The following is an 18582-nucleotide window of genomic DNA, read 5'->3' as shown; positions in this document are numbered from 1 at the left end:
TCAATGTCCAGGAGGCTGTGAGGTGCTGTGAACCACAAAGATAATATTTGCTAGTTTGTGGAAGTTTGGGAGAGTGAATCCAATCGATACTTATTTAAACACTTAGCAAAGTGACAATAAAATCGACACCAGTGGTTTCAAGATCAAGAAAGAAATCTGAAAGAGTTGATTCTGCTCATCTGGACGTAACGTTTTCAGTGGGAGAAACGTTTCATCACTCATCCAAGTGACTTCTTCAGTCTCAGCTGACTGCAGGCTTCCCCAACCATATTGACAGAGACTGAAAACTCCATGTTTCTTCCAGAAGCCCTGTAAACACTCAAACACAAAAACCAACAACAAAAAAACCCAGCACAGAGATATCTGAGAGCTGCTCCAGTGAATTTACACAATCTGTGTTTATGGTTCATTTGGACGACTCACTTGACGAGTCCAGCAGTCTGTCCAGAGGAAACAGCCTTCTCGTACTGTTTCTTAGCTTTCTCTTTCTCCTTCACCTCTCTCACATACACCTGACCCTCATTTTCCCTGTGAGGCACAAAGATGGTGATTGACATGAGGGATGTTAAAGCACATACATTGACTGCATGACAGTGACAAATTCAGCTTTGGAGCACAGTTGTGAAATGAAGGACTGTCCTATAAAAACTGTCAGAACGATTAGAGAGGAAACAGACTAACATGGTTAGTGGAGGTCATGACAGTGTGGGCAAAACGAGAGGTCACAGTGCAGTCCACTGTCACACTGTACACCTCCACCTGAGACAGAGAGACAGAAACCTTCCTAGCAGATGTACATAAAGGACAGAGTCACTGTTTTTCAAGTCAGGCATATGTGAATACTGAAATGTGTTTTTCTGGATGCACTCATCCCTAAGCTTTATTTCTGTTGTTCGGCACTTTGGTCAGCCTTGTGCATTTTTAAAGTGCTGTATAAATAAACTCTGATGATGAAGCTTCATAATGGTCCAAAAATGTTTGTGATGCCTCAAAGGCATTTATGTCATTTATCTTTTATTTTTCCTTTAAAATAATTCATTTACATACATTTAAGTTATAAAGAACAGTAAAAAGGTTAAAAAATGTTAAATGAGAAGACTTTATTTTGAAGGCCAACTTGCCAATAACCGCACTTCCTGCTGGGTTTCCTGTATTGGTTGATTTTTCTGTTTATTGACTCCTCCTGGTTGCTCTGAGAGGGAGAGTGACGTGCTGGTTATGCTCTGAGGCTTACGTACAGCCATCTTTGAAACATTGTTCAGGCAACGCCATAATTGTATATATTTCATGACAAAGATGTTAAAAAAGCATAAATAAATCATATTTTGAGTTATTTCATAATGCAGCATTTATGTAAATCAGATTAGTTTTTCTATTTTGTATTTCTTTTCAACTACAGTTTTTACCAGTTGTCAAATGAAGATTCTGAGAGTAAAAAGTCAACTCTACTAAACATCAAGCTAAACCTTTGTAGTCATTGACAAAGGTTTAGCTTGGTGTTTAATCAGAGTTGCTACACTCTGCAACAGAACACTATGATGATTATTTCTTAATGGTGCTTTCAGAAGAAGTCGTGACAAACAAAACATACATTTCTCCACATTCATACTCTGTTTTTCTACTTTTTATCCTGCCAAAAGTAACTTGTACCTGAATGGTGGACATGGTGAAGGCCGCATTATGACATGGGCATGCATGGCTGCCAGTAGAACCAGGCCACTAGTGTTTATTGATGATGTTCAGTTCAGTTCATTTTTATTTCAAACATATACATTGACCAACAAAAAGCAACCAAACCCGACTTTCTAAAGAAATTGTACATTCTTCAATGGCCAAGTCAGTCACCTGATTTCAAGTCAACCCAATATTGAATACAAACCATAATGCAGAGAGACCCACAAACAAGCAGCAACTGTAGGTGGCAACAGTAAAGGCCTAGCAGAGCATCTTAAGGGAGGAAGCACAACATTTAGTGATGTCCATGGTTTAATCAAATATTACATTTTTTTTAATTCACATTTAAATTGATGTAAATTTTTTCATTAATTTTGATCTTCTCAGACTTGGGACTATGTATAAAAACTAGATGTAATTCTTAAACAGTGTACTTAGGCAAAATTGCAAAAAAATGTTTCTTTGTTCCAAACATCATGGAGGGCAGTGTGTGTGAACAAACATCCTCAGTGATTAAATAAAAAATCAAATCCAGACACACATCTTCTCTCACTGACTCTCGCCTGACTGTAATGTGCTCGTTCAAGCCCAAAACACACTAGATTTTTACATTTTAGTTTTTAACATCATGCGTCAGCATTGTTTTGGGAAATATTGATTAGATAGTAATAAAATGTTGGCATGTTTACGATGCCTGTTTCACATTTTCATTGCCCAGTTATAGCTCCCACTTTTACCAGTAGCTGAGATTACAGTTATAAAGAGAACTGACTTCATCTTATTGGTGCGGCTCTGACCAACAGTCCCAGTTTCTCATGTACCCCGTTGGGAAAATTAATTGCCCATCCCTGTTTTAAAAGTGTCTAAGTTAAATACATTTTCCAGTAAATAGGAGGAAACACAAACAGTGTTTGAAACCATGAAAAAGGGACACATATTGACCAATCTTGAGCACATCTTTAATGACTGTTTTGCACATGTTTTAATACAAGGAAACACTGAGACAGTCTCCAAGTACTTGACACTGTTAAGTTTATTATGTATACAGCACTATGAATGAAAGCTGTCTTGTGTTGGTTGCTGGTTATCGGTGCTGTAAGTGCCTGCAGATTTGAATATTTATTTAAAAGAATTGCATTTTGATGATTTCAGTAGCTGGTACAGCTGTGTGGCCTCGTCTTAAACAAATTTAAAAAGGCCGGAAACAATGTAGTCTGTCACATGTCCGTCAATGAGGCCAGTCCCATTATTGTGAATGAACCAGCACGGAACATTTTCTCCGTTCTTCACATCGTTCCTGAAATCCCTCTGCCAGCCTCTGTGACAGAGAGAGATGTTTCATTTAGAAAATCCACACTGCGAGAGCACAAACACAGCAACAACACATTTAAAATTCATTTTACATGCAAACACTTCCAGACTGAAGTCTTTAGTGTACCTGGTTACATTGAGCTCCTGTCCTTTCACATACATGGTGGCATCTGGTTTCTCTGGGACTTTTCCTGGATGCAAGTCTGCCACCTCATAGTTAATCCCATGATAGAACTGACCTGGAGGACGGTAAACCATTTAAATTATAAAAATATTTGAATTTGGACCCTTTCCAACACTGGTAATTTTAAATTATACCTAAAAAATTTGAGTTTTGCTGTATTTGTTTTACTAATATAAGATTATTGGTCCTGTATTATTGTTAAATATTATTTATTAATAATTGCATTAACATGGAAAGATCTTAGAAAACATCAGTGATAAACCACAAATTTAGAGAAGAAATGTGTCATGTTGTACCTAGCAGGCCATGAACATCAGGGGACAGGAGGTGACTGTCCAGGGTGTAGAAACCCAAGTAGTCCCGGTGGTATGGGTGCTTCTTCCACACTTTGTGAAGCAAAATCACAAACTTAACTGAATCTCTTAGTGTTACTGTTAGGCTGCGATCCTTGGTCACAAGAAGATCCACACTGTAGGAGAAAGAATAAAAATCAATCATAAGAGCTTGAAAAGAAGGCAGCCTGACTTCTTTACGTTTCATGGAGACGTTTCATCTCACATCTAAGAAACGTCTTTGATTCAAAAACCAAAAGATGGAGAGTCCCAGGTATTTAAACCACAGTGAGGTTTGTGCCTTAGGAGATGATCTATGTAGCCGGTGTATCAGAGAAACTCAGGAGAGTTTTCTCCAAGCACAACATCCCAGTGTACTTCAGACCCAGCAACACACTCAGACAGAAACTGGTTCACCCGAAAGACAAAACTCCAAAACACAGACTTAACAACGTGGTGTATGCTGTACAGTGCAGCGAGGAATGCCCAGACCTCTACATTGGAGAGACCAAACAGCCACTTCACAAGCGCATGGCACAACATAGAAGAGCCACCTCCACAGGACAAGACTCAGCAGTCCATCTGCATCTTAAGGATAAAGGTCACTCTTTCGAGGATGCCAATGTTCACATTTTGGACAGAGAGGACAGATGGTTTGAAAGAGGAGTGAAAGAGGCCATCTATGTCCACTGTGAGCGACCATCTTTGAACAGAGGCGGTGGTTTACGACACCAACTGTCTGCCATCTATAATCCAGTTTTGAGTTCCCTCCCCAGACGCCTTAATGCCCACTCACATTCTGGGCCATCTGACCTCAGGAATTCACATGACAAGGTGGGGCCAGTTTCACAATGAGCTCACCCGAAACCCTGGCTGATTAGGTCCCACACCCGCTTTCACACCTTGGCTCATGTGATTAGAGGATCATCAGGGGGTCCTTTGTCCCCCTTTGGGGGGATACTCCCACTGGGTTTAAATCTGGGACTCTCGGCCATTTGACCTTAAAACTGAAGAAGCTTCTCGGATGAGAGGTGAAACGTCTTCAAGCAACTTAAAGAAGTCCAGACGCTTTCCTTTGCAAACTCCTTTGACTACGATGACCTGGATGACTGAGAACCTTCACAGACTTAGGAGGTGATTTTTGGCTCATGATTAATCATGCACATAATCACATGAGCCAAGGTGTGAAAAAAGCCGTGGATCATTACCACCAGACCTTTTGAGAGAAACCACTGTGAGACCTTGCCTCACCTGTCATGTGGCATATTGAGGTTACCTGACACAAGATGTTTTATATGGGGTGGGGGGGTGTTGCTGTAATTTTAAAAATGCAATCACTTACTTGGATCCTTTAATGGAGGCCGCGTCAGACCAAAGCAGTTTGACCCATTTGCCGTCCTGGAACAGCGAGATGTCCTCAGTGCTCACCTCTAGCCTGACCCCAAGGGTCTGGTGGACAATGCCAAAACGCCAAAAATAGGTGTTTATTTTCCCATCAGGGGGAGTTTTCTTGTCTCCAATAATCTCACCATTCACCAAAATACCTGGAGACAGTGGGATCCAGTCAGTCACATGATGTCTGGACTTTCTGGCACATATTGCATAACTCATGTGTAAACTGAGATAAAAATATCAGTATAAGTTTGGATCTATAAAATTATACATAAAAAAGAACAAGGAGGACACTAAGACTGCATTTCCTAAGTCTTAAGACAGCTGTGTACACGGGGCTGACCTGAATTTGAGTCTCTGACCAGGTTGAAGATGGTTCCTGGTTTGTCATTGATGTTGAAACACAAAGCATCACCTCGGTCTGGTAGCTCTATCATGAAGTGAGGATCTCCATCCACTGCAGGGGCCCCAGAATACAGTGACAGGAATAAATACATATTGCAGAAAAACACACAAGCGACATGACGTTCATGACGTTCCACCCATGAGAAATCCACACTCGTGGGTGGAAACACATCCATCTACTTCATTTTAGTTCCAGCTACATAATCTTAAGTGTTGTTGTCAGTGTTTTGAAACACTGATGCTGTTTTAAAAAAAAAAACAAATCTGTCCATCATAGACTGTATATTAAAGATGGAGATAGTTTCTGGATCCAAAAAGAGAATCAAATATGGAGATGTCTTAAATCTGCTGTCATTCTCATGGCCAGCAGGGGGAGGCTTGTCAGAGTTTCAAAAATAAAATTATATGTATAAATATCTTTGGGAAATGGCCCGTGGTTTCAGTAATCTATATCCTGACTAATTTATGATCTTAGTCATAATTTTAAGTCTAACTGAAAAAACATGGGGTTCATTTTGTAAACTGCCCCCATTAGAATAAAAAAGAATTCAAAAGCAGCATATTAAGAAAAGACTACAAGTGAGCCTTTCCTTACTCAGAGTCAATAACATTGCTCTCCTTAATGTTTCATCTGCATCTATCCATTTTTAAACAGAGTCTAAGCATGTCCTTACATTCAAAGAAATGGCATCTTTCTAGCATACTGATGAAAACATGCCAACAAAGCTAAAATTTAGATGAAGCCAAAACTATTCATTATCTGAGAGCAATGAAGAGCATTTCCACACATCTTTGGACCAGTTAGTGCAGTAGGACTTGAAATAATAATTAGCAATAATTTAAACCTTGCAGTGGCACCAAATTTAAACTCAAGCTGTCACCAAGTCCTCCTATGTTTGTGAAAGATGCCATGGCATTTTATCGAATTAACAGTGCGTCTTAATGCAGATCTGTAAATATCAGCAAAGTCAGACGTCATAGCTGGAGCACAATCTATCCTATCTGAACTGTATATGATGTACTTACCAAAATATGTGGGTGCTGGCTGGTAATGCCGTGGATATGACTGCGACAGGTATATAATTATTAGGGGTGCAACGATACTTGTATCGATATTGAACCGTTCGATACAGTGCTTTCGGTTCGGTACGCATGTGTATCGAACAATACAAAATTTTTAATTTATTTTATCAACTTTTCTTCTGACGATGCTGTCTCTGTTGAGAGCTCAGTGGATCTGCGTTCGACTTATCCGCCTAGGCTGCACTGTCGAGCGCAGATCCACTGAGCGCAGCGCAAGCTAGCGAGACAGAAGCTAAGCTCGTTGCAACATGGCAAATTGAACCTCCCCCACCCTCATTCAGATCTGGCGTTTGGAACTGTTTTGGTCTTCATGTGAAGTATGACCCTGAAGGTAAGCGCGTCATGGACAAAAGTAAAACAGTATGTCGGATGTGCCACGCATTGCTCAATTACATGGGTGGGAACTAGTGCGTTAGCGCAGTTTGCTCGTTAACGTGTTGACGCTGTCCAGCCCCACGCACGGGGCGATCTACGGTAACTCGTTAATGGAGATTTGCCGTGTTATGGCGTTAATGTCATTTTAACGAGATTAACGCTGACAGCACTAGTGGGAACACAACGAATATGACTGCACATTTATTCCGACATCATCCTAGTGCAAAGACAAGTGGAAGCAGACAAAAACAACAAGTAGGCATGCTACAAACTTTACCTGAGTCATTTAGACAGCCGTTAGCACATGATTCTCCTTATGGGGACCTGATATGTTTAATATGCTGCTGAGAGTATACCCCAGAAGAAGCGTATAGTATAGCTTTTATTTTGGAAAGAGCCATTTCTCTGTAATAAACTCTTTTTCCAAAGATGAGTGATTTCTCCATCAGATTTATTTTTTTATTACTTTGTTGTTTCAGCAACATTAAATTTAAAAACTGTACTTTTGAGTTAAAATATATATTTATAATTTTAATAAATGACAAATTAAAAAGGCATGAACATTTTTTTGTATCGAAAGAATATCGAACCGTGACAACAAAGTATCGAACCGAACCGTGAATTTTGTGTATCGTTGCACCCCTAATAATTATATCCTTTGAACAGAGAAAATAAAATCCAAATCAACATGAATACAACAAATTGACTTTGTCCCATAAATCTTTTTTGTGATTTAACGTAAAAAAAAATCACTTACTCATTTTTTCAGCCTGCTGTCTTTGGTCTGTGAAAAAAAACAGACAGATAACAGTTTTAAACTGGAGCTCCAGCTTCTGCTGGTATACTTCACTAAAGAGGAATAATATGTGGAAAATGTAAACTCAGTCACCAGTTCTCTTTATGAATGAGCTGCAGCCATGCTTTGCTTTTCTGGTAAAGCTTGACTGCAGCCATTTGAAAGTGACAATTAACACACACACACACACACACACACACACACACACACACACACACACACACACACACACAGAAAAGCCAGCCCAGTATTTTAAAATTTTAAACTCTATTTTCTTCAGGTACCTTCAGTCAGCTTGTCAGCAATAAGAGGGCTGCCTGTTGAGTCTTCGGTTTCGGGCTTGGTAACAACCATGGATGTGAGAGGGGTGACAAAGCTGTACTGCAGGGACATATCCAGGGCCTTGGCTGTTGTGTTGGCTTTCTCATCTGGTGTACCACTCTTGCTGCCAGAAGGAAAATATATGTATTACTACAGGGAAATCTATAAAAGAACATCAAATCATTAAAATGAGGGTCCTGGTAAAAGAACAAGTGTCATCAAGGACTATATATCATACCATATTTCTTATGAGAACAATGTGCCTTAGCAGCCGAACTGAACTGATTTAAACTGACCTCTTCTCCAGTAACTGCTGGATAGTGAGGTAGGCCCACAACCGCTCAGTAAAATCTCCAAAGATGTACTCCTCGTTTGGGTAAAAAACATCCCAGTCTGCAGCACTGACTTGACCCTGGACTCTGAAGTCTTCTTCGAGCTACAGGAGAAACAAAAGATAAAATGCATATAAATCAGAGTAAAACAAATAAATATAGGCTATGTCTACTCAATATCTCAATGTTTCTGTCATTTCTGGGGGGTTTTTCCTCACCCCCTGTCCAACCACTTCCACCAGGAAGTTGTCAAGGTCGTTGTCCATTAAATGACCAGCCACAACAATCTCTGTGCCATTAAAAAACTGGCTAAAGTGGCTGGTGGTCAGAGAATCCACTGCATTGTCAGAATAATGCATGTCCACCTCTAAAAGTAGAGGGCTGGCCACTTCGTCGTAGAAACCCTGAAATAAATACACACACTTTATCACATTTGCATGTTCCAATTTTCTATTGTAAACTCAGCATGAAATATTGACAGCATATAATTCATAGGAATATGGCACAACTGCAGTGCTTTAAATGAAAATCTAAGAAATCATGACAATGTCTGTCTGGCTCCTGAAATCGAACCCACAGAAGAGAAGCTTGAAAAGTCAAGGTTTTGCCTCCCACTCTACTTTTAAATGACCTGGGAACCACAAGTAAGAGAGTGAAGTGCTCTGTTGAGGTGCTAAATTACTTTGGTTTTTTTTGTGGTCTTCAAGAGAAGGTGGGACCTGAGTATTTAACACCTTGTATATGAAGATTGAATTTGATTTGGTATGTAACAGGGAGCCAATAAAGAAAAGCCAACTATTCTTTGTGAAGAGGATTCCCCATTTATATGAACAAATTAGTCTATTAGATAGACTTTATTTAAAACGGTTACATTGCAGTACATTTGACACCTAAAGCATACTCTAATCGCTTCTTTTAAGAGCAACAAACTCTTTTTCCAGGCTCAATGAAGAACTTCTAATTAGTGAGAAACCATGTTCCTCTCCTCTTGAGTAAGGTTTGCATTTGTGAGTTATAACAGGGTGTGAGGTACTTTTGATTTGAGGCTATTTTCAGGGGAGCAGTCAGTGGCGGTTTTTGATATGGGCGACTTGGACTGTTGCCCAGGGCGGCATCGTGGTGGAGGCGGCATCATGGCATCTGCAAAAAAAAGTTGCTTGCACCCATCCTGCCCCGACATCATGCCAGCACATTTTGGAGATTGCATAGGCACATGCCTATTTGCGAGGAGTGAGGGCGCCCTCCATTTACCACATTTACCTCCATTTACTGGCTAGAGCGGCACCTAAAACCAGCTTGCAAAATAAAACTAAATTAAAAAACCCAACAAATTAGGGCTGTCAACGTTAACGCCCTCATCACGATTAACACAATTAAAATTTTTAACGTAATTAATCCATCTGGAGCGCAGAATGACTCAAAATCCCTGACATGTCTCTGTTAATGCATTTCAGGCAGTTTGTCCAAAGTTTGTCCATTCTGCGCTCCAGACAGGTAGGTCTGTTAGTTTATGTTGTAGGATTGGGTGTTGGTAATGGAGTTCAAAATTACTGATGGAAGATGGAAAAGAAAAGGTCAAAGCCATCAGGTCCTCAGTTTAGAAAAAAAGAGAAAAGAAGAGAGAAACGAGCAAAAGATACAGGAAAGCAGATGTGTCTTTGGATAATAGCAGGTATTATGTATGACATGTATCCTGAAACAAGATAACATTCATTAGTAGGGATTGGGAAAACTTCTGATTACCTTTCTTAGCCACTTGGCTATGATAGTAAGCAGTAGGCAGACAGTAGACACTGATGTGGTTTATTGACTCTTTTGGACTGTTTTCAGCACAATATTAATTAGCCATTAATTGGAAGACTTGTGTTGTTGATTTGTGTGCAATCCATTATTATTATGTGTGTGTGTGTGTGTGTGTGTGTGTGTGTGTGTGTGTGTGTGTGTGTGTGTGTGTGTGTGTGTGTGTGTGTGTGTGTGTGTGTGTGTGTGTGTGTCAGGGGGTGGCAGAGGGAGTTGTTGCTCAGGGCACCTGTGACAGTTTTCTCCACCAGAGGGAGCAGCTCATTCGAGAGGAAGGTTGCATGGGTGTCAACATAAGAAATGCCCTGAGGCTCTTAGATGTTTGTCACAATCTGTTTCCACAAAGGCAAACATGGAGACAGGAGATCATTTCTAATGTATGTATGCATGCTCAATCATCCAGGTAAGGAAATCCCAAAAAGTTGATTCTGTTCATCTGGATGTACTGTTTTCAGTGCAAAAAACATTTTGTCACTCATCCAAGTGACTTCATCAATCTCAGCTGACTGCATGTTTGTCCAACCTTATAAACAGTACCTTTGCACAATAACTGAAAGTAGCCCACTGAATGAACAAAGGGCTGTGAGGTCAGTTCCTTGATCATTAATATGCACATTGTCATGACCATTGATCAGCAACCACTTATCAAAGACCATTGATCACTGATCAGTGAATGACCTCACAGCCCATTGTTCATTCAGTGGGCTAATTTCAGTTATTGTGCAAAGACAAAACGTTTCTCCCACTGAAAGCACTACAGCCAGATACAAAGAATACATTTTCTTCTCGTACTGTTTCTTAGCTTTCTCTTTGTCCTTCACCTCTCCAACATACACCTGACCCTCAATTTCCCTGTGAGGCACAAAGATGAGGGATTTTAAAGCACATAAATTGACTGCATGATAGTGACAAATTCAGCTTTGGAGCACAGTTGTGAAATGAAGGACTGTCCTATAAAAACTGTCAGAATGATTAGAGAGGAAACAGACTAACATGCTGAAGTTTGTGATGAAAGCAGTCTTGGGCAGCTCCACTTCAAAAAAGATTTCCTTTGATGAGTTGCTTTGTTGAACGCCTTGGAGGTCATGACAGTGTGGGCAAAACGAGAGGTCACAGTGCAGTCCACTGTCACACTGTACACCTCCACCTGAGACAGAGAGACAGAAGGAAATGTAAAAAGATAAAAACGGGTTTCTCTCCACGAATCTGATTTTTTTAATCTGAATTAAATCAACTATCACATGCCATGTGTAATGAATCAGCATATAAGAAAAGAGCTGCCCTTTTATTTTCTGTTTAAAACACAATTGCTACAATTGCTAACGCTGCAGTTTGTGGTAGAGGTGGATGCATCTGACACGGAAGTGGGAGCTGTCCTCTCACAGCAGAAGGATGGTAAGCTTCACCCTTGCGTTTTTTTCCCGTCATCTCACCCCTGCAGAACGCAACTACGATGTTGGTGATCGGGAACTTTTGGCAATCAAACCTGCCTTGGAGGAGTGGAGGCACTGGTTGGAGGGCACAGCTCAGCCATTCATCGTCTGGACAGACCATAAGAATCTAGTACATCTGCAATCCGCAAAGAGACTTAACGCCAGGCAAGCAAGGTGGTCTCTGTTTTTCACACGATTCCACTTTTCAATCACCTACAGGCCAGGGTCCCGCAACGTCAAGCCAGACCCCCTGCCCCGACAGTTTTCCACCTCTGAGGACCAGGCGGACCCTGTACCCATCCTCCTGGCTACCTGCTTAGTGGGAGCCATCTCCTGGGAGATTGAGTCGGCCGAGAGGCTCAAAGAATGGAACTGGATCTAGGAGGAGGGCCAGCTGGACGACTGTTCGTTCCCCAATCCGTCAGATCTCAGGTATTACAGTGGGCACACACAGCTCGTTTCTCCTGTCACCTAGGAATACACCACACCATTACCTTCCTGCAGCGCTACTTCTGGTGGCCCACCCTGAGCCGGGACGCCCGAGAATACGTCTCCGCTTGTACAGACTGTGCTCGAAACAAACATTCAAACCAGCCACCCACGGGCCTTTTCATCCCTTATCCACGCCCACCAGACCGTGGTCCCATATATCTCTGGATTTTGTGACCGGCCTCCCACCTTCTGCAGGTAATACTGTAATACTCATAATCGTTGACCGCTTCTCTAAGGCGGCTCACTTTGTTGCTCTGCCCAAGCTACCCACAGCGTTAGAGACTGCACGGCTGCTCACCAACCACGTCTTTCGCCTGCATGGCATCCCTGATGACATCGTGTCCGACCGGGGTCCCCAATTCACATCCCGTGTGTGGAAAGAGTTCTGCACCTCTTTGGGCCCTAAGGTCAGTCTGTCCTCTGGATATCATCCTCAGAGCAACGGCCAATCCGAACGAGCGAACCGGGAGTTGGAGGCGACCCTGCGCTGTGTCGCCTCTTCCAACCAGGCCATCTGGAGTGAGGAGCTGCCGTGGATTGAATACGCCCACAACAGCATGACCTCCTCTGCCACAGGTAGTGATGGTAAATTTGATTCTTTTTACTGAATCGAGTTTTAATGAGTCACTCACCAAAGTGAATCGGGTTTTTTGTGTCATTTGATTCACTGAGTCAGTTGACCAGAGAGTGCAAAAAATGTACATTTTCACTCAAACTTAATTTGTTTCTCTTTTCATGTATATCCTACTGCTAAGATGAGTGATTCTAAAAGAAAACAACTATTTTATAGAGCAAAAAAGAGCAAAAAAATTTCTAAAGGGAACATTTATTTTGTTTATTTTTATTTTATTAGTATTTTCCTTAAATGTGTCAAATATATATTTTCTCATCTAAATGTCCACTGAGCTGTGAGCCAGGGGGCGGTAATGCGCCTTAACATTGGTTGCCAACCAAGAAGAAGAAGAAGAAGCTGTGAGCCAGGAGGGAGGGGGTGAGTGAGTGAGTGATTCGTTCGCTCTATGATTCAGCACAGGAGGGAGGGGGTTAGTGAGTCCTGAGTGATTCGCTTGCTCTATGATTCAGCACAGGAGGGAGGGGGTGAGTGAGTCCTGAGTGATTCGCTTATGCTACGATTCAGCACAGGAAGGGAGGAGGTGAGTAGCTCAAATGTGCTGTTAGCATGTTAGCAGAGCGATGCTACTGTGAACCGAGGAGCTATTGTCTTGATGTGAGCTTCTACTCAGGGTTTTTTCTTCCAGTTCAGAGCAGAAATGTTTTTGTTAAGATACTGGATGTTGTGTTTTTCTCCACAATTTTAATTATAAGCTAGATATATTGCTGCTAACAGCAACAGGGATGAGTCAGTGAGTCAGTTGGGCTTGTGAATCATGATTCATGAGTCAGTAAAGTGATTCTCGAGTATTGAACGATTCGTTCATGATTCGCGCATCACTAGCCACAGGCCAGTTGCCTTTTGAAGCTTCCCTTGGATTCCAGCCACCTCTTTTCCCCTCCATCGAAGGCGAACACTCTGTGCCGTCAGTCCAGGCGCATCTGCGTAGGTGTCGTCGGGTATGGAAGGCCACCCGGGCTGCGTTATTGCGCACCAAGGACCGTAATAAACGCATTGCTGACCACCACCGGACCTCTACCCCCGCCTACGCTGATGGACAAAAGGTATGACTTTCCACGCGCTTCGTTCCCGTCAGTGCGGAATCCGAGAAGCTCACCCCCAACTTTATTGGCCCGTTCGAGATCTCAGCATTGGTTAACCCTGTTTCAGTAAGGCTCAAACTACCTCGCAACATGAAGATACACAACGTTTTCAATGTGTCTCAGATTAAACCTGTCCAGTCCAGCCCTCTGTGCCCTCCTTCCAGGCCCCCTCCTCCCCCCAGGCTCGTGGATGGTCTGCCGGTGTTCTGACAAACCATCCTACTTTGGCAAAACGTCCTACCGTAAGTAGTTTATGCACATTTCTGCTGTCACAGAGTAATTTCAGCACAAATTTAAGTAAGTATGACGGTTTGCCACTTAACTTTGCCCATCAGAGTATGCTTGTAGCTCATATTCGTAAAGCCAGGACGGTTTGGCACTTCATTTTACCCTTCAGATCAGGCACGTGCAGGGGGGGGGGCTGGAGGGGCTTGAGCACCCGCCCCTTTCCTGATTTGTGCCCAAAGTGCCCTTTAGTTGAGGCAACTTTAAAAATATATATATATTTATTTATTTTTTTAATGTGTGTGCGTGTGGAGTCCTGTCTGTGCCCCTCAACAATAATATTTAACTATTAATCACAGTTTTGCTAAATAAAAGGATCTGGCTTGCATCAGTCACATGATCACTATTAACCAATGATTGCCCTTGACGGCAGAATGCGCTGGTTACGAGCCGGGAACGAGCTCATAAAAAGCACGCGCATTTTTAGCGGTCCGGAGCTGTAGGAGAAACACAAATTAACTCAGAGACAGACTGATGCGACAAAACCAGTAAGTAGGTGTACAGCGTACACTGTAGTCTATAGCACCCAGGAGTATTAGCTTATTTACGTACACGTTGGTAAGCTGTCTTGTTGCAACTGACGAACTGAAACAAACGAGCGTGCTGTGTGTGTAACAGCGCGACAAACATTACCTGTCCTTTTATTAACTGCACAAGTAGTGCTGGTCATAGCTGCTGGCTAACTGGGTAAGGCTGTCATGGGTCTGTAGCTCTGTCACCGTTTTAGGGAACATATTTAGTTTTAAAGTAAGTTACAGGGCTTTTCCTGCCTTTCTGGGGGGCTTATATTTCACTAAAAACGATGTAATATGCATGTCCACATAATTATGGATTATTATAATTATAATATTTAAAAAAAAACATATGCTGTATTTTAAAGAACATACATTAAGACACAGATTATATTAGATTTATATTTTAAAATGCTGATTTTACAGCAGTAAAATTATTGTATCTCTACAGTTTAAACATTTAATAAACTTTCTGCCTGCACAGAGTGGATAGTGAAACAAATGGAATCATCATAAATACATTATTTCATATTTATTACTTTTTTCCCCTCATTGCTTTATTATTGTAGCTCTATTAATAAATAATAAGGGAAGGATTCTGGATCAGCACCATGATGCCCATAGTGTATACAGTATTCTGAAGAAGGTCTAAAATGTCACTGTGTGTGCATGCATGTGTGTGTTTTATTTATATGGATTTTTAAAAATAATTACTAATGATATAACATTGTCCAGACATGCCTGATAAGGACATGAGGAGGAAACAGTAGGAGCTGTGTGAGGCTACTAAAGGCAGTGGATCCCTCAGCAGCTGGATTACAAAGAGCACAGGTAACATTAACACATGTACCAGTTGTTGGAGAGGTATTCCAGTATAAAAATAATAATAAGCACAACTGGAATGTTTTGCTTCTATACACAGCAATTCTATTCTATCTACATGCCGGGCGGAGGCCAGGAGCAGAGGCCCTGGCGGACTGATCCCCGGCTGCCAAGACTGGCAATAGGGACATGGAATGTCACCTCTCTGGTGGGGAAGGAGCCTGAGTTAGTGCGTGAGGTTGAGAGGTACCGGCTAGATATAGTCGGGCTCACCTCTACGCATGGCTTGGGTTCTGGAACCAGTCTCCTGGAGAGGGGCTGGACTCTGTCTCAGTCTGGAGTTGCCCCTGGTGAGAGGCGGCGGGCTGGGGTGGGTATTCTAATATCCCCTCGGCTTGCTGCTGGTACGTTGGGGTTTTTCCCGGTGGATGAGAGGGTTTGTTCCCTGCGCCTTCGGGCCGGGGAACGGGTCCTGACTGTCATCTGCGCTTATGCGCCGAGTGGCAGTTCAGAGTACCCAGCCTTCTTAGAGTCGCTGGGGGGGGGTGCTGGAAGGTGCCCCACCTGGAGACTCTGTTGTCCTGCTGGGAGACTTCAATGCTCACGTGGGTAACGACAGCGAGACCTGGAGGGGCGTGATTGGGAGGAACGGCCTCCCTGACCTGAACCCGAGTGGTGTTTTGTTATTGGACTTCTGTGCAAATCACAGTTTGGCCATAACGAACACCTTGTTCGAACATAAGAGTGTCCATAAGTGCACGTGGCACCAGGATGCTCTAGGCCGCAGGTCGATGATCGATTTTGTAATCGTATCACCAGACCTGCGACCATATGTTCTGGACACTCGGGTAAAGAGAGGGGCTGAGCTGTCAACTGATCACCACCTGGTGGTGAGTTGGATCAGGGGGCGGGGGAGGACGCTGGACAGACCCGGTGCACCCAAACGCGTAGTGAGGGTGTGCTGGGAACGTCTAGCAGAGGCCCCAGTCTGCGAGATCTTCAACGCACACCTCCGGCAGAGCTTCGACAGCATTCCGAGGGAGACTGGGGACATTGAGTCTGAATGGACCATGTTCAGCATCTCCATCGCCGAAGCTGCTGCATTGAGCTGCGGCCGCAAGGCGGTTGGTGCCTGCCGTGGTGGTAATCCCCGAACCAAATGGTGGACACCAGAGGTGAAGGGAGCCACCAGGCTGAAGAAGGAGTCCTATCGGGCTTGGCTAGCCTGTGGGACTCCGGAGGCAGCTGACAGGTATCGACAGGCCAAGCGGAATGCGGCTCGGGCAGTGGCTGAAGCAAAGACTCAGGTGTGGGAGGAGTTCGGAGACGCCATGGAAAAAGACTTTCGGACTGCCTCGAAGAGATTCTGGCAAACCGTCAGGCGTCTCAGGAGGGGAAAGCGGTGCTCTACCTGCACTGTGTATAGTGCTGGCGGAGCGCTGCTGACGTCGACTGAGAAAATTGTCAGGCGGTGGAAGGAATACTTCGAGGACCTCCTTAATCCCACTGACACGTCTTCCGAGGAGGAAGCAGAGTCTGGGGATGAGGGGAATGACCCGCCAATTTCCGGGGGCGAGGTCACTGAGGCAGTTAAACAACTCCTTGGTGGCAGAGCCCCTGGTGTTGATGAGGTCCGCCCCGAGTTCCTGAAGGCTCTGGACGTTGTAGGGCTGTCCTGGTTGACACGCCTCTGCAATGTTGCGTGGAGATCAGGGGCAGTACCCCTGGACTGGCAGACCGGGGTGGTGGTCCCCATCTTTAAGAAGGGAGACCGGAGGGTGTGTTCCAATTACAGGGGAATCACACTCCTCAGCCTCCCTGGGAAAGTCTATGCCAGGGTGCTGGAAAGGAGAGTTCGTCCACTAGTCGAACCTCAGATACAGGAGGAACATTGCGGTTTTCATCCTGGTCGCGGAACACTGGACCAGCTCTTTAGCCTCTCGAGGATACTTGAGGGTGCATGGGAGTTTGCCCAACCAGTCTACATGTGTTTTGTGGACTTGGAGAAGGCATTCGACCGTGTCCCTCGGGGTGTCCTGTGGGAGGTGTTGCGGGAGTATGGGGTGTCTGGCCCATTGCTACGGGCCATTCGATCCCTATACAACCGTTGCAAGAGTTTGGTTCGCATTGCCGGTAATAAGTCGGACTCGTTCCCGGTGGGTGATGGGCTCCGCCAGGGCTGCCCTTTGTCACCGGTTCTGTTCATAATTTTTATGGACAGGATTTCTAGGCGCAGCCAAGTGGCGGAGGGCTTTCACTTCGGTGGCCTCAGAATCTCATCTCTGCTTTTTGCGGATGATGTGGTTCTGTTGGCTTCATCGAGTGAAGGCCTCCAGCTCGCACTGGAACGGTTCGCAGCTGAGTGTGAAGCAGCGGGAATGAGGATCAGCACCTCCAAATCTGAGGCCATGGTTCTCAGCCGGAAAAGGGTGGAGTGCCCACTCCGGGTCGGGGATGAGGTTCTGCCCCAAGTGGAAGAGTTCAAGTATCTCGGGGTCTTGTTCGCGAGTGATGGGAGAAGGGAGCCGGAGATCGACAGACGGATTGGTGCTGCGGCTGCAGTGATGCGGACGCTGCACCGGTCCGTCGTGGTGAAGAGGGAGCTGAGTGTAAAAGCGAAGCTCTCAATTTACCGGTCAATCTACGTCCCTACCCTCACCTATGGCCACGAGCTGTGGGTAGTGACCGAAAGAACGAGATCGCGGATACAAGCGGCAGAAATGAGCTTCCTCCGAAGGGTGGCTGGCCTCTCCCTTAGAGATAGGGTGAGAAGTTCGGCCATCCGGGAGGGGCTCAGAGTAGAGCCGCTGCTCCTCCACATCGAAAGGAGTCAGTTGAGATGGTTCGGGCATCTGACAAGGATGCCTCCTGGGCGCCTCCTGGGTGAGGTGTTCCGGGCATGTCCCACCGGGAGGAGGCCCCGGGGCAGACCCAGGACACGCTGGAGAGATTATATCTCTCGGCTGGCCTGGGAACGCCTTGGTGTTCCCCCGGATGAGCTGGAGGAGGTGGCTGGGGAGAGGGAGGTCTGGGCTTCTCTGCTTAGGCTGCTGCCCCCGCGACCCGGCCCCGGATAAAGCGGATGAAGATGGATGGATGGATGGATAACATTTTTCTGTCATCATTTTATTATAGATTAAGTGCAGGAGTTGTTAGGTGTGGATAATTAAATTATAGTTTATTGCAATAGCAAGTTGTGCCTTATTCTCAGATAGACAGCAAGTGAAGAGTGTTATATGAAATGAGGGGATGGAAGGAAGAAGAGAAGCAAAGAGAGATTTACAGGCAGAGCCTAGTTTATTTCTCGCAGTTTTTTG

The 18582-nt window shown here is 44.1% G+C and overlaps 1 pseudogene; it reads right to left on the bottom strand.

Moving 5' to 3' along the window:
- Positions 1-2853: 2853 nt before the first annotated feature.
- Positions 2854-18582, bottom strand: part of LOC134628245 (inter-alpha-trypsin inhibitor heavy chain H3-like) — a 42168-nt pseudogene continuing 26439 nt past the window's right edge.

This window comes from Pelmatolapia mariae, linkage group LG5 (assembly GCF_036321145.2).
Source record: "Pelmatolapia mariae isolate MD_Pm_ZW linkage group LG5, Pm_UMD_F_2, whole genome shotgun sequence".
Lineage (NCBI taxonomy): Eukaryota > Metazoa > Chordata > Actinopteri > Cichliformes > Cichlidae > Pelmatolapia > Pelmatolapia mariae.
This window is presented reverse-complemented; position numbering and strand designations above follow the sequence as displayed.